Source organism: Diabrotica virgifera, chromosome 8 (assembly GCF_917563875.1).
Source record: "Diabrotica virgifera virgifera chromosome 8, PGI_DIABVI_V3a".
NCBI lineage: Eukaryota > Metazoa > Arthropoda > Insecta > Coleoptera > Chrysomelidae > Diabrotica > Diabrotica virgifera.
In genome coordinates, this window is record NC_065450.1 from 75,746,728 (window position 1) to 75,761,447 (window position 14,720).

Sequence of the window (14,720 nt, forward strand, 5' to 3'; positions counted from 1 at the left end):
GATTTTGAACTTAGAGATTACATTTTCTCCAACCTAATTTTTGATTCAAATTTTGCTATTTTTAGCAATTCTCACTCGTAATATAGATAGTTTTTATCATAATAATATACATATGAGTATTTTTAACATATGAGAATTGGTGTGGAGAAAGAGGACCAAAATAAAAAGGCGATAGCTTAAAAATTATGATCCTATTGTTTATATCTTTGTCGTAAATGCCGGTCAACTTTGACCGGTTGTATCTCAGGAACCACATATCACAATTAAACGTTTTTTATTTTAAAAGAAACGTTCTGTCGCTTTTTTCCAATACCGTTTTCACAATTTAATTTAATTTAATATTTCCCGAGATATTCTATTTGTTTATAAGCCAAAAAAATGTTTATAATTTTAAAATATTCCTGAGGCCGCCTAAATAGTCCAATTTCAATTCCGAAAGTGCATTAGATAGGTACATGTCTTTTTATACAAAAATCATAGTTATTCTTATGTATCGTAATTATTGTGGTTATTATAGCGACTATCAATTTTTAATTAACAACTCAATTGTTGCTAAACTGTTCATTCAATTTCCATCGGCTTCTGGAATTATAATCTAGACTAGATTAAAAGATATTTTATACTACCAAGTTATTTAATTATTGAAACAATTACTTATCTAAAATTTTAGTTGAAAATTAGATATTTTGTTAGAACACCCCGCATTTTCCGGGGAAAATTTTCGTCGAAGTAAATCGGGAGAAACACGTCTCTATGCAGAATTTAATTACGGTTAATTTTTATTTGGGTGTTTTTGGTGTAAAACCTGTGGAGTTATAGAGCAAAAATTGAAAAAAAAACAAGATTTTCGGGCGCCATTTTGTTTATAAAAAAAGTAGCACACTCTCTGCGTACTTTGCATACCTATATTATTATTATATTATACAATCATAAGATTTGATTCCATGATTCCAGTAATAAAATTGCTGGTAAATAACTTTTCCTTGTATTTTGCTAATTAGCCCAGAGTATAATATGTTGTTGGACACATATTTATAAATCATTAATGAATCATAAAGTTGAAAGTAACTTATGTGTCTTGTTGCTCATGTCGTCTTAAATATTCATCGAGAATACCTGTGGTTAGACTGTCGCTACACCTCCATGTCATTTTTTTGTCTCGAAAAGCCAGGTGTATTACGTTCGTATCAGTACATACTGTGCTCTGTGCAAACATTGTCTGTGTTATTTTGAGCTTCACTTATCCATGCTTTTAACGACTTCTTGTTAACACTGCAATTCAAAGGTGTGTAACTACCAACACGTCATTGTTTTAATAACAAAAGGTTGTCGCCTTAACGTTGACATTCACACGAAGTACGAAGCAAATATTACTTATTCCTTTTGCCCTGATAAGAAGACGCGGAATAATACACATAGTTTCAAAAGTTATGCATCCCTCAAAATTTTCGTTTTTGAAGTTATACTTCTTTACGCGCGTTGAGGGTGAATTTTTATATGTTGAAACCAGGCTCATACACATCGGCCAGGCGCATACGCGCATTATAACTTTGTTCTGATTGGATGTTCAAATGACATGTCAAAAATTATCCAATATGGCAGCTGTAGCGCAGCTGTGGGCTGTGGTTTGGTTATGTCGTTGATTGATAAATATAGAGTGATTGTTATACTGCCTTTTTAAATAGTTTTCATATTATATTTTTGGACTTATTAACATGCTTGTTGCATGTCATTGTGGAAGCCCAAACTGTGTGAGTGCTATTTTCAATCGCAAAATTACTGATAAAAACCTATTGGCTCGTAGAGGTAGTGTAGAGATTCTCTACACTAGAGAACTGTGGATAAACATCAATCAACCGGGACGATTTTACGATCTCACTTATTCAAAACTAAAGACTCGGAGGATCCAGTACTTGGAGTCTTTTATTACTGTCAATGATTACAGGTAAGTGTTTTGAAAATAAGTTAAAACAAATTTTGTTCCTACATTTGAGCCACTTTACACATTGCAAGTAATTGCGAAATTTATAGCACAAGTTCTTGCAGCAAAAACTTCTGCAATCAGTTGCAACTTGCAACTAGATTTCTGCAATAAAATGATTACAGGGTACAAGTAATTACAGAAGCTGATATGAAATAGACAGAAACTTTGACCTAACCATAAATTTTAGGTTATGTTGTTTTTATAAATTAAATGTGATTTTTTGAGTAGAGTTATCAGATATTAGATTAAAAATGTTAGATTATTGAGAAAATTATAATATGTGTTATATATAACAATTGCAGAAAGAATTGCATGAACATGTTCTATTTAGCTGCAACTTCTTGCAGCAAGAAGTTGCTGCAAGTAATTGCACCTTTTCTGTGCAATTCTCGTGTGACACGATGCAATTTCAATTGCTGCAAGAAATTGCGCAATTACTTGCATCGTGTAAAGTGGCTATCTCATACATTCACATAACAATATTTTACATAAATCTATTAATTTTAGACGAACCAGCTTATTTAGAGGACGAAAATCATCCTGATCAAGTTCCATCACAGGAAATGGTACGCAAGCCTCAAAAAAGTGCGTAGGTAACATGATGTTGAAAGAACGAGGAGATTGGAAAAGAAAGAAGTAAATTGAGAGTGAGTAAAACCAATAAACACATTTATCTTATGCTTTTTAAGTGGATATAACAACTAAAAAATAAATAATGAAGAATAATTTAATATTTTGATTTTTTGTTAAAAAATATTCTCAGCTAAGTACAGTGCGTTGGTAACAGACTGTCTCCTTATATGCAATAAACCATTAGCTCATGTGATGCTCCAGCTACAATTTGCTTAATCCATATTTTATAACTTTTCCTCAGCTTTTCGCTTTCATGTATCACATTGTTGTTAGCATTAATGGTTCTGATTTAAGTCGAGCTGCAATGCCATTTTTTTTGAATAGCGTAGTTAACCATATATTATCTGGTAAAATATCAAAAATGTTTCTTACAAACTTGGTGTCAGTGTTCTGCTAACTGCAAATTATATTCATATTTACCAGTTTTATGTGGACTCATTTAACTTTTCACTATTGGTTGAGAATAGTGTTGCCCAAAATCGGTCTTGGTCTTGCAGTCTTGGTCTTGTTCTTGCATTTTCGCAAGACCAAGACCAAGACTGCCTAATTTTAGCAAGACCAAGACCAAGACTGACCGTGCAAGATTTGAGCAAGAACAAGACTGACCCTGCGAGACTCTTGCGTCTTGCAGTTAGGACCGAATATCGTTTTAGGAAGTATAGTAGTTCGGGTATATGCTTAGATGTATAGAGGCTCTATGAGACGCAAAAAAATATATAACAAAAATTTGGAAAATTGGACTTACGCGCATTACGAACAATACCATAAGCATACATAGCCAATAAAAATATCCATTAACCCTCCTAAGTCGATGCGGGGTGCGGCTGCACCCCAGACCTCGTTTTTCTCACCTATCTTTTTTAATAAATTTTTTTGATTTTTGTCCATTTTATTATTCGTATTAAATTCAATTCTAAACGTATTCCACCCATTACAGCATTTAAAAGTTTTTTGCGTTTACGTGCTTTTTTGAAAAAATTACTTTTGGGTGCAAATGATGAAAATTTCGTATCCTGAATTGGACGTTTCTGATGTTCCACCTGGAGCTAACAGAGCTACGGGATAAGGTCGGTGTTACTTATGTGAGAGAAAAAAGACCGAAAGTCCTGGCATAACTGTATTGTGTGTAAAAACTTTGTGTTGCTCATTCTGTGAAAAATTTCATGTGTTTGTCTTGCGACGATAATAACTTTTTTTAGGAAGAAATGAGTACTTTTTTTGTAAAATTATGTTTCGTACTATAATAAATAAGTCCTAATTATCTTTCAAATTAATTTCCCCAACGTTCACATATAAAAAAATGGATATACAGATGGGGTGCAAATGCACCCCGCACCGTTGTTTACGTAAGAATCTAAGCACCGCCTTACGAGGATTAAAAGAAAACTTGGCACATTTGATACGTACTGAGAGGTCATATAGACCTGGATCCCGCGTAAGAAAAAAAAGTTGATTAATAGCAAGCTGAAAATTTGTTAATAGCTTAACGGTGTCTAGTCGGACAAACATTGATGCACGGGAACACTGAAACAGGGGAAGTTTTAACGGTGGAGCATGATAAACGTGTCGTCCTGACAAGTTTATGATGGTGAAAAATAGCAAGTTGTTTTTAAGTTTATTCAATAGCCAAAGTTATATAATATATGAAAAAATGTTTGTCCGACAAAAAGGTTGGGCATTTTAACGAGTCCGACACGTAGAACATGTCACATCACAGGAACTATGTTGGTGATGAATAGCAGTCTGATTTTTGCATGAGAGTTTAATGAAAGGTTAAAAAAGCAATTGGAAGTTCTGTCGGACAAAATGAATGGGAAATTTTCCTAGTCGGACATTCTAAACATGTAAGATATAGACAAAAATGTTGGTGATAAATAGCAAGCTAATTTTGATTTGTTTATGTACAAATTATATTTTGTAACGCAAAAAGTTATATGTCGGACAAAAAGTTTGGGCAAATCGAAGGAAATAAATAAAAAACATTTTTTCAGAATGACTTAGTCACATATTGATAAAGCTATTTTAGTTGTATATTATTATTTATATTCACATATCTGCATGTGCATATATATACATGCACACTCCAAAAACAGTGAGGTAAGTATCAATGCATGTATATATTGCAAAACAATTATTTTTTTGGGTTGAGTTTGTTCTAGATATTCTCAAAATGACAATAAAAAATGTTAAAGAACATATGAAAGCAATCTCTTAGGGTTTTCTAATTAGGCGCATCAGAAAGTACGGAAAATTTCCTACAAAAAACGTTGTATACATTTTTTTCCATACTCAAATCTTAATCCTGTAAACGACATTGAAAAATGTGAAGAGTCTAAAACTTCGGTGCTTTTAAGAATAGACGTAAATATGACACATTATGCTTAGAAGTATGTATTAGAAGGCTGCATTTGTCAGTGTGACACTTTGTGCTATACAAAGTAGTATTTGAAAGTACATGGTCTCTGAGTTTCTGTTTGCAACGTGTGTTGGAAATTAAAATTTATATTACCTATGGAGTGTTTTTGTGTCTATTTTTGAGTGTCAACAGTTTAAATTTTAAGTCGCCAAATCAAAAGTGAAACCATTCAACGGAAAATTTTTGAGTAATTTTCGAACATTTTACAAAGTTAGTAAAATACTTGGTCATCAATTCAATGAGGTTCAGTTGCAAGATAATTGTGAAAGTTCTATTGAATATCATTCTTCGTGCATAATGCTTTGCTTGATTGAAAAAGGGTACCTAAATAAATTATTACTAAAATTGTATAACGTAATTTTTCTCAACTTTCTACAAATGAAATAATAATGTAATTAATATGTCACATGGCAAGAAATAATTTGCTGCCAAAATAAATCGATTAGTTTAAATTTGAAGTTACGATTGCAATTTATTATGAATTATTGTCAAAAGTGACAGTTTTTCTTAAATGGAAATGTATCCATAGACATAAGGGTAGACAGGGAATACAGTGCAAAAAGTCGATAGGTGGTCTATCTATCTCTTTTAACCAAGCGATCCCGCGCATGTGGCAGACAAAGATAGCTAGACCACTCAATCCATAATATAATTTGCCTGATCTACTATAAATGTATTACAGTGAGGTATCTAAATGATGTTGACATAAATCGAAAGATATCGATTGTAATTGATTGCAGGTACTTTTGACATAGAATAATCACCCCTTATTGATATTTCAAAAATTATTTTTTTAAATTGTCCGACTACAAAATCTACCCCTTATTTTTTTCCGACAACAGTCATTCTTGGTAAGGAATAATTTACTTAATTAAATTTCGTCTTTGTCGGAAAGCTATTTATCACCAGCATTTTTGTCTATATCTTACCTGTTTAGAATGTCCGACTACGAAAACTTCCCATTAATTTTGTCGGACAGAACTTCCAATTGCTTTTTTAAACTTTCATTAAACTCTCATGCAAAAATCAGACTGCTATTCATCACCAACCTAATTCCTGTGATGTGACATGTTCTACGTGTCGGACTCGTTAAAATGCCCAACCTTTTTGTCGGACAAACATTTTTTCATATATTATATAACGTTGGCTATTGAATAAACTTAAAAACAACTTGCCATTTTTCACCATCATAAACTTGTCAGGACGACACGTTTATCATGCTCCACCGTTAAAACTTCCCCTGTTTCAGTGTTCCCGTGCATCAATGTTTGTCCGACTAGACACCGTTAAGCTATTAACAAATTTTCAGCTTGCTATTATTAAACTTTTCTTTCTTACGCGGGATCCAGGTCTAATAAAACTACAATGTAAAAATAAAACATTTTAAACATGCTTTAACAGCAGACGATTTTTTCGCTCTGAAATTAATTGTCCAGATTTTGATAATAGGCGCCCCAATAGCCGCCGTCTAATCGTTTAAAAATATATGTCATCTTAGCTTAAGGCGGGTTCTCATTAGTCAACCTCATTGATCAATAGCGCTGATTCTATACAACTGAACATAGAATTCAAATTCACACTATTTCAAGGATATTGAATTCGGTCTACAAAGTGCTAACTTTAATAATGGCTGTAAAGAAGAAAATTGTGCATGCTGGCGTTCGCATTGTGTGTGAATATTTAAAAAACGTAATTAAAAATAGGAAAACAAGAACATCTCTGACTGTCTTTTGCAACGGAAACACCTCTTAAACGTTTTGGTTCGGCCAATTGGCTTGGCCGAACCAAAACAATTTGGGTTTATGGTTTATACAGATCATCTGTTCATGTACCACTTTTATTTGCTTTTAATATTTTATTCAGTTCATTTATTTTTAATATTGTTTAGAGTCAGGGTTTCTATTTCCATTCCAAAACGATGATTTTTCCCGCTTTATTATATTTTTATATTGTTCACTCCTAATATTTCATAGCACTCCTCTCTCTGATATAATTCTAGAAATTTGCTGATATGGTTGTCTCTCCATTTAAAGACATTTTTCACGAAATAATAATATATCTATCGTTTTCACAAAGAATTTAACCTCATCTCATATGCTTATTAAATATTTAACTCCAAAAAATACAAGTCAACGCAACTGAACGCTAGTTCTCATTGTCAAGCACTGTTCTATTTGATAATAGAATCATTTCCATTGATCTATCAAAAGTAGGAAGGCTTTTCACTTTTATTGAAATACCATATGATAGAACAATATCGCTGAATCGACGTTCATATAAATCTATTTTTCTTCTATCCGCTGTGAGCTCGTACGTAGAGGGGATATTTATAAATTCGTGAGCGCCAGTAGTGACAAGTCTGTAAACGTTTACCGGAAATTTGACATAAATGTCAAAGTGATTATTTTAAATTAAAATTAAAAACATTAGTTATAAAAAATATTAGTTGATCAAAGCTGTGGTTTATATTTTTACCTTAAATATACTTACGTTTTAAATACTGAATTTGCTTTTTTTAATGTTCTGTAATATGTAATTATAAATTAATCTTGGCGCCATCTACATGATAATTGTGAAAGTATCCGAAGTAAGAAATTAATATTTCATCAATAGAACGTCAAAATGATTAGCAAAATCTTAAAAAAATCTATTACAATTTAATTACTTTTTAGCGTTGTAAATATTAAGCGATAACAATTAAATAATAAATTTAAAAATTACCGGTGAAAGTTGAATTAGTAACCGCTACGAGCGACACCAGCGAAGCTCAGAGCGTATACGCTGTGAGCTCGTACGTAGAAGGGATATTTACAAATTCGCGAGCGCCAGTAGTGACAAGTCTGTAAACGATTACTGGAAATTTGACATAAATGTCAAAGTGATTAATTTAAAATTAAAATTAAAAACATTAATTATAAAAAGTATTAGTTTGTCAAAGCTGTGTTATATATTTTTACCTTAAATATACAATACGTTTTAAATACTGAATTTAAGTTTTTTTAATGTTCCGTAATATCTAATTATAAATTAATATATTAATCTTACCGCCATCTACACGATAATTGTGAAAGTATCCGAAGTAAGAAATTCATATTTTATCAATAGAACGTCAAATTGATTAGCAAAATCTTTAAAAAATCGATTATAATTTAATTACTTTTTTGCGTTGTAAATATTAAGCGATAAAAATTAAATAAGAAATTTAAAAATTACCAGTGAAAGTTGATTAGTAATCCGTCAGGAGCGACACCAGCGAAGCTCACAGCGTATACGCTGTGAGCTCGTACGTAGAGGGGATATTTACAAATTCGCGAACGCCAGTAGTGACAAGTTGGTAAACGTTTACTGGAAATTTGACATAAATGTCAAAGTGATTAATTTAAAATTAAAATTAAAAACATTAATTATAAACAATATTAGTTGGTCAAAGCTGTGGTATATATTTTTACCTTAAATATACTTACGTTTTAAATACTGAATTTAAGTTTTTATAATGTTCCGTAATATCTAATTATAAATAATCTATTATAATCTTAGCGCCATCTACACGATTATTGTCAAAGTATCCGAAGTAAGAAATTGATATTTTATCAATAGAACGTCAAAATGATTAGAAAAATCTTTAAAAAATCGATTACAATTTAATTACTTTTTTGCGTTGTAAATATTAAGCGATAACAATTAAATAATAAATTTAAAAATTACCGTTAAAAGTTGAATTAGTAACCGCTAGGAGCGACACCAGCGAAGCTCAGAGCGTATAGCATAGAATTAAGGATATTGATCAATGAGATTGACTAATGAGAACCCACCTTTAGCTGATAAAAAAATATAATAGGTATAATAAATATTGTCGGCCCAAATTATTAAGACTAAACATCGTTTGTGCTGAGTGTGCGATATCGGTTAAACAAACCATTTGCTGAAAAAGCGCGGCTAACTATCAATTATTAACAGTCTATTTCTATATAATGAACAATAAGTTTCTTTGACATTGTTTATGACACGGACACATAATATGTCGCGTTGTTAATCACGAAACAGATTATGTTACCTTTTCGATAATAATGTATATCTAAAGAACTTTAAACTCATCATTCCACACACACAACAATATCCTACTTAGGGTATTCGATAGTAAGGAGTATAAAAGAATCTTTGTATTAATTCTTGGTCAAAAAAATTAATATAAAGATAAAGTAAAGTCAAAGCAATTGCGCACTGTTCTGTAATTTAATTTGTATTGTATTTTACTTTTTATTTAAATAAATGGCAAATTGTATAACTCTTTTATTCCATTTCATATAAGGTGAGGGTCGATCAATCCTTTTCTAGACAGATAATGTTCTTTGAAATACAGTCAACTTTATGTCATTGTCATTAATTTGGTTTTTTGTATTTTAACCATGTTTTAGCACATGTAAGCTTATTAAATGCAAACGTTTATTAAGAAACAGACTGTCTCCCGTGGGCCATGGTATATAGTTGTTAGTTATTAGAGTATAGGCACGGATCGCTTAGATCGTAAGTTCATACCTTACCCAATGTCAGTTTAGACATTTATTAATTTTTTTGGTCATTACCATGGCTATGATAATTCAAGATTAAAATGTACCTACTCTGTTACAGTTTACATAATATTCTAAAAGGGGTGATACACACGCGAGTAAGTACGCGAACTTATGGCTCGCGACCTTTTTCGCGCGTGTATCACCGCAAGTACGCGTACTTTAAGTCCGCCGAGTAAGTACGCCGTCGATCCAACAAGTTTGAAATCTTACTCGTAACCCGTACGTGTATCACTGCCACGAGCCACGAGCCTCGAGCCATCATGTTATTGCGTTTAAAGTTACACTGATATTTTCACTGATTAAGCAAATTGCCTAGAAATAATTCAATCGTTTATTGTTGAAAGGAGACAAGTTACATTTTATATGTTTTGAGAAAACCGTAAAAGACTATTTTAAGCTATACTAAATTATTTTGATTATTTGTTTTTGAGTAAACCTAATTATTTATAGGCTGTTTTATCCTCCAGATGAAAATATTACCATCTTATCTATGATATTTTGTTTGTTTATGCCTACCTTGTATTAAATTAAAATAGATCAAAAACAACTGCTATACTTCACATCATGATTTTGACAGCTTACCACACTTATAAAAAATCAAATTATTCTTCTATTTAACAAAATCTGATCAAAAAATAATCAAACTCTACTAAAAAACATAAGATTTCAGCAAAATTAGGTACACAGAAAATAAAAAAATTAACCACGAGGACAGTTTCTAAATTTTTTGCTACCGACGGCGACCGCGATCTTTAAAACCGCGTACTTTAAGTCTGCCGTGTATCACCGACGGCGAGCCGAGTAAGTCCGCGATCTTTAAACCCGCGTACTTAAAGATTGCGTGTGTATCACGCGCTTAAAGGTGCCGGTGGGGGATGGCGTCTACGCGCATTATTATAGTCGGTGTAAAGAAAGAACGTATTCGAAAGAATGAAATAACAAATAATATAAAATTTGTTACTTCATGATTTTGAATATTTTCTCTCTCATAGACCGACTATAATACTGCGAATAGACGGCGTCACCCACCACCACCTTTAGAATCTGTGCACTGTACCTACGTTGTTCTAAGATCTGAAGTAACGCTTAAAGAATAGCAATAGGCTAATGTGTAACTGCAAGACTTGCAAGACTCTTGCTGCAAGACCAAGACCAAGACCGAGAGCGCAATACCAAGACCAAGACCAGGTGTATTGGAGCAAGACCAAGACCAAGACTGTCTAAGTCTCGTCTTGGTCTTGCATTTGGGCAACACTAGTTGAGAATAGTCCGTCCGCTATAACTTTTCCCATGCGGTGCGATTCATTTTCAATCAAATTAAGTCAAAACAAAAAGTGAAACGTATGCCGATGTGTGAAGTATATAGTATACAGTATACAAAATGTATATACACATCGACGTTCGTTTCAATTTATGTTTTGATTTAGTTTGATTGAAAATGATTCGTACCGTATGGGAAAAGTTATAGCAGACGGACTATATCTGCATAAGTATGCTCTACAAACTCTACATAAATCACTCTGTTTATAATGATCAGCTATTGCCCAAAAATTATTAAATGAATTGAGTCATTCTTTTTTTATATAATTTCGATTTACATTTAATGTTACATTTATCGTTACATCGAGGTCCCGATTCTCTCATTTACGTTAATTTTACAGTTTTTCTAGTGTATTCTTGGTCAGAGTTCCTCAGTTTCTTCAAAATATTAATTTTGAAAACACTTGGATCTCTTTGTCTCTCCTTTCCAAGATTTTTCTTTTTTGGGAATTTTTACTTAGCAGACGTATCTAATAATAAACTAATGCCTTTGATGCAGGAAGGGGTTTTCGCTGTTGATGCTTCTTGAACATGTATCCACTGTGAACATCAGATATAACAGTGGAAGTTAGTTCACTCGTAAATTATATAGATGTTACAATGTGTTTATAAAAATATTCATCAATAATAGAAATTTATAGTATTGTAACATTGGTTACAAAGCTTTTCCACTGAGTGATTCAAAATTTGCACTTACAATGAGGTTATTTTATTAAAAAACTTTATATTAAGGTACATAAGATAGGATAAAAGTTTTTAGATCAAAATGAAAGTTGTCCTTTGTAGATATCATTTAAGCAATAGTTGAAAAACATTATAAGTGGAGTTACAATGTTATTCATATCAGTTGTAGTTGTGATCTAAAATTTAAATTGGATTAATTTTTTTTGTAGGCTATACAGATAAATCTAAAAGTAAACATAGAGGACAATGATGCATTAGAGACTGGCATATCATCTCATACGGACAACACCGCAGGAGAGTTTTTTTATATTTGAACAATTCAGCTTCGCTTCAAAGAAAGTTGGATGCATTGGAAAAAAAATTTAAGCTCACCGTTTGGACTTACGGAAGATATTGAAAATGCTATAAAGTAGGGATATTATACCCGATTTGTATATACTTTTGTAAATAATACAGGCTGTAACAAAAATACAGGTCATAAATTAAACCACATATTCTGGGACCAAAAATAGTTCGATTGAACCTAACTTACCTTAGTACAAATAGGCACACAAAAAAAGTTACAGCCCTTTGAAGTTACAAAATGAAAATCGATTTTTTCCGATATATCGAAAACTATTAGAGATTTTTTATTGAAAAGTGACATGTGGCATTGTTATGGTAGGTACATCTTTAAAAGAAATTATAGTGAAATTTGTGCACCCCATAAAAATATTATGGGGGTTTTGTTTCCTTAAACCCCCCAAACTTTTATGTATGTTCCAATTAAATTCTTATTGTGGTGCCATTAGTTAAACACAATGTTTTTAAAAGTTTTTTGCCTGTTAGTAATTTTTCGATAAATCATTTTCAATCGAGATGCGGCTTCTTTTTTAATATGTTTACGTAAAAATTTTATGGGGGTTTTGTGCCTTTAAACCTCCCAAATGTTTGTGTACGTTACAACTAAACTATTATTGCGGTTACATTAGTTAAACAGAGTGTTTTTGAAACTTTTTGCCTCTTAGTATTTTTCCGATAAGGCATCTTTTATCGAGATGTGGCTTCTTTTCTAATACGGTTCAAAATATACCTCAAACTGTAATTATTTATAAATAATTTTTCGTATTATTACCAGTACGTAACAGTATACAAATATATGGTGGATTTGACAAATATTCAAAATATCTCGACAAAAACTAGCTTTTCGAAAAAGTACTAAGAGGCAAAAAAGTTTTAGAAATATTGTTATTAACTAATGGTGCCACAATGATAATTTAATTGGAACGTACACAAAAGTTTGGGGGGGTTTAAGGGAACAAAACCCCCATAAAATTTTTATGGTGTGCACAAATTTCACTATAATTTTATTTTAAGATATTCCTGTCATAAGGATGCCACATATCCGTTTTCAATAAGAAACCACAAACAGTTTTCGATATATTGGAAAAAATCCATTTTTATTTTGTAACTTCAAATGGCTGTAACTATTTTTATGTGAACATTTGTACTAAGGTAAGTTAGGTTCAGTGGAACTATTTTTGGTCGCAGAATATGTGATTTAATTTATGACCTGTATTTTTGTTACACCCTGTATATTGTATGATATTTTAAAAGAAAATAATGAGTACCACCAGTGTTACTACAAATGTCTAGTGAATTTAGTAAGTAATTTTGCCAATTTTGTAAAATTGACAAGAAAATAATTACTAAATAGTTAGTAATTTTGCCAATTTTCACAAAATTGGCCAAAAACAAAAAAAATATCTACTAAAAACACTAGCCAGTTGTGTCGTGAGTTTAGCGAACCGACTATAACTCTTGTTAAATTAAGGTTGAGTTTACACTTTTGACTTGCCTACAGATTTAAAAATATTTTTGTCATAATATACAGTATGTCCCTGTAAGTTGGAACCATAATATGGAAAACTTTTTTATTATTCATTTTACGAAAAATAGTTGTTCTACATAAAAGGTTCTGCAATATCTAGAATCTCTGATTCAACCATCAGATAGTAAATTTTTATGGGTATTACACAGGGTATGTCAAAAAAATATGAATGTCACTCAAGAGAAAAGTAGCTTTATTTTTACAATATTAAACATTGTTATTATGAACAGTTAATTGGAAATAGAACTATATTCTAATATGGAATTACATCCTTCTAATTGAAAAAGAAATTAAAAATTTTTCTCAACATATATAATCAACATTATTTTCTGTTATTTCAATTATGATAACTTTTGTTATTAATTTTACGGAAGAAAAGTTATAGAAAGTTCTGAATGATCTAAACCCTAGAATATAACCATCTTATAGCAAATATTACCGATTTTGTATGAGGTATATAAAAAAACTGTTTTTTATGACGACAAAGAAGTATAACTTCCTACGTGCGTACACAAGTACACACACTCTTTTTTTTAACTACATATTTTCTGAAACTAAACTTTGGATCTTATGTAAAAAAATATCATAACGTTGACAGAAATTTAAAAAAAATCCATTAGGAAAATAAAATTTCTGTAGCTGGCTGTATACCATAAATTAGTAGATCCTTTGTAAAAGGTATATCATCATATAACAGAACGTTTTCGGATTATAAAATCCATCATCAGTGTTAAAAACCAATAGCGTGCATGCATGAGCCACCAAAATGTTTTGGGTAAAAACCCTTTAGACTACGATACATTTTTAGATTTTACTACATGTTGTTGTTAATATTCACTTCGTTCACAGCTTAACAGTAGACATTTTTTAAGCTACTAAACACTTACACGCATGTTCCGCGCTTAGCTATTCGTTTGGCGTTGTTAAGTGGACAAAAAATCTTCAGCCAAAAGTAAGAACACACCACACAAAGGCACAAAAACACCATCCTCGTGGTGGAGTAGAAATAAAGACATTGCCATGGAATTTAGGAGGAAGAGGACTTATGGATATAGGTGAGTAATTAGATAAGCAGATGGCTAATTTAAGAACTTATTTTCATATGCAGGCTGAGACGTCTACTCTACCTCCCGCTATCTGCGCTGTAGATGACACAACACCGATCAAACTGAAGGAACCAGAAATTCGTATAATCCACCTTACAAAGGACGAAAAGTGCGCACCTGGATGGGTAAACATCTG

General features: G+C 31.7%; 1 long non-coding RNA gene across 1 annotated transcript; it reads left to right on the forward strand.

Moving 5' to 3' along the window:
- The first annotated feature begins 1,776 nt into the window (after positions 1–1,776).
- LOC126889317 (uncharacterized) lies at positions 1,777–12,012 on the forward strand. Its single transcript, XR_007699984.1, has 3 exons — positions 1,777–1,945; positions 2,492–2,631; positions 11,818–12,012. It is a non-coding gene; the product is annotated as an uncharacterized LOC126889317 (long non-coding RNA).
- Positions 12,013–14,720: the final 2,708 nt, after the last annotated feature.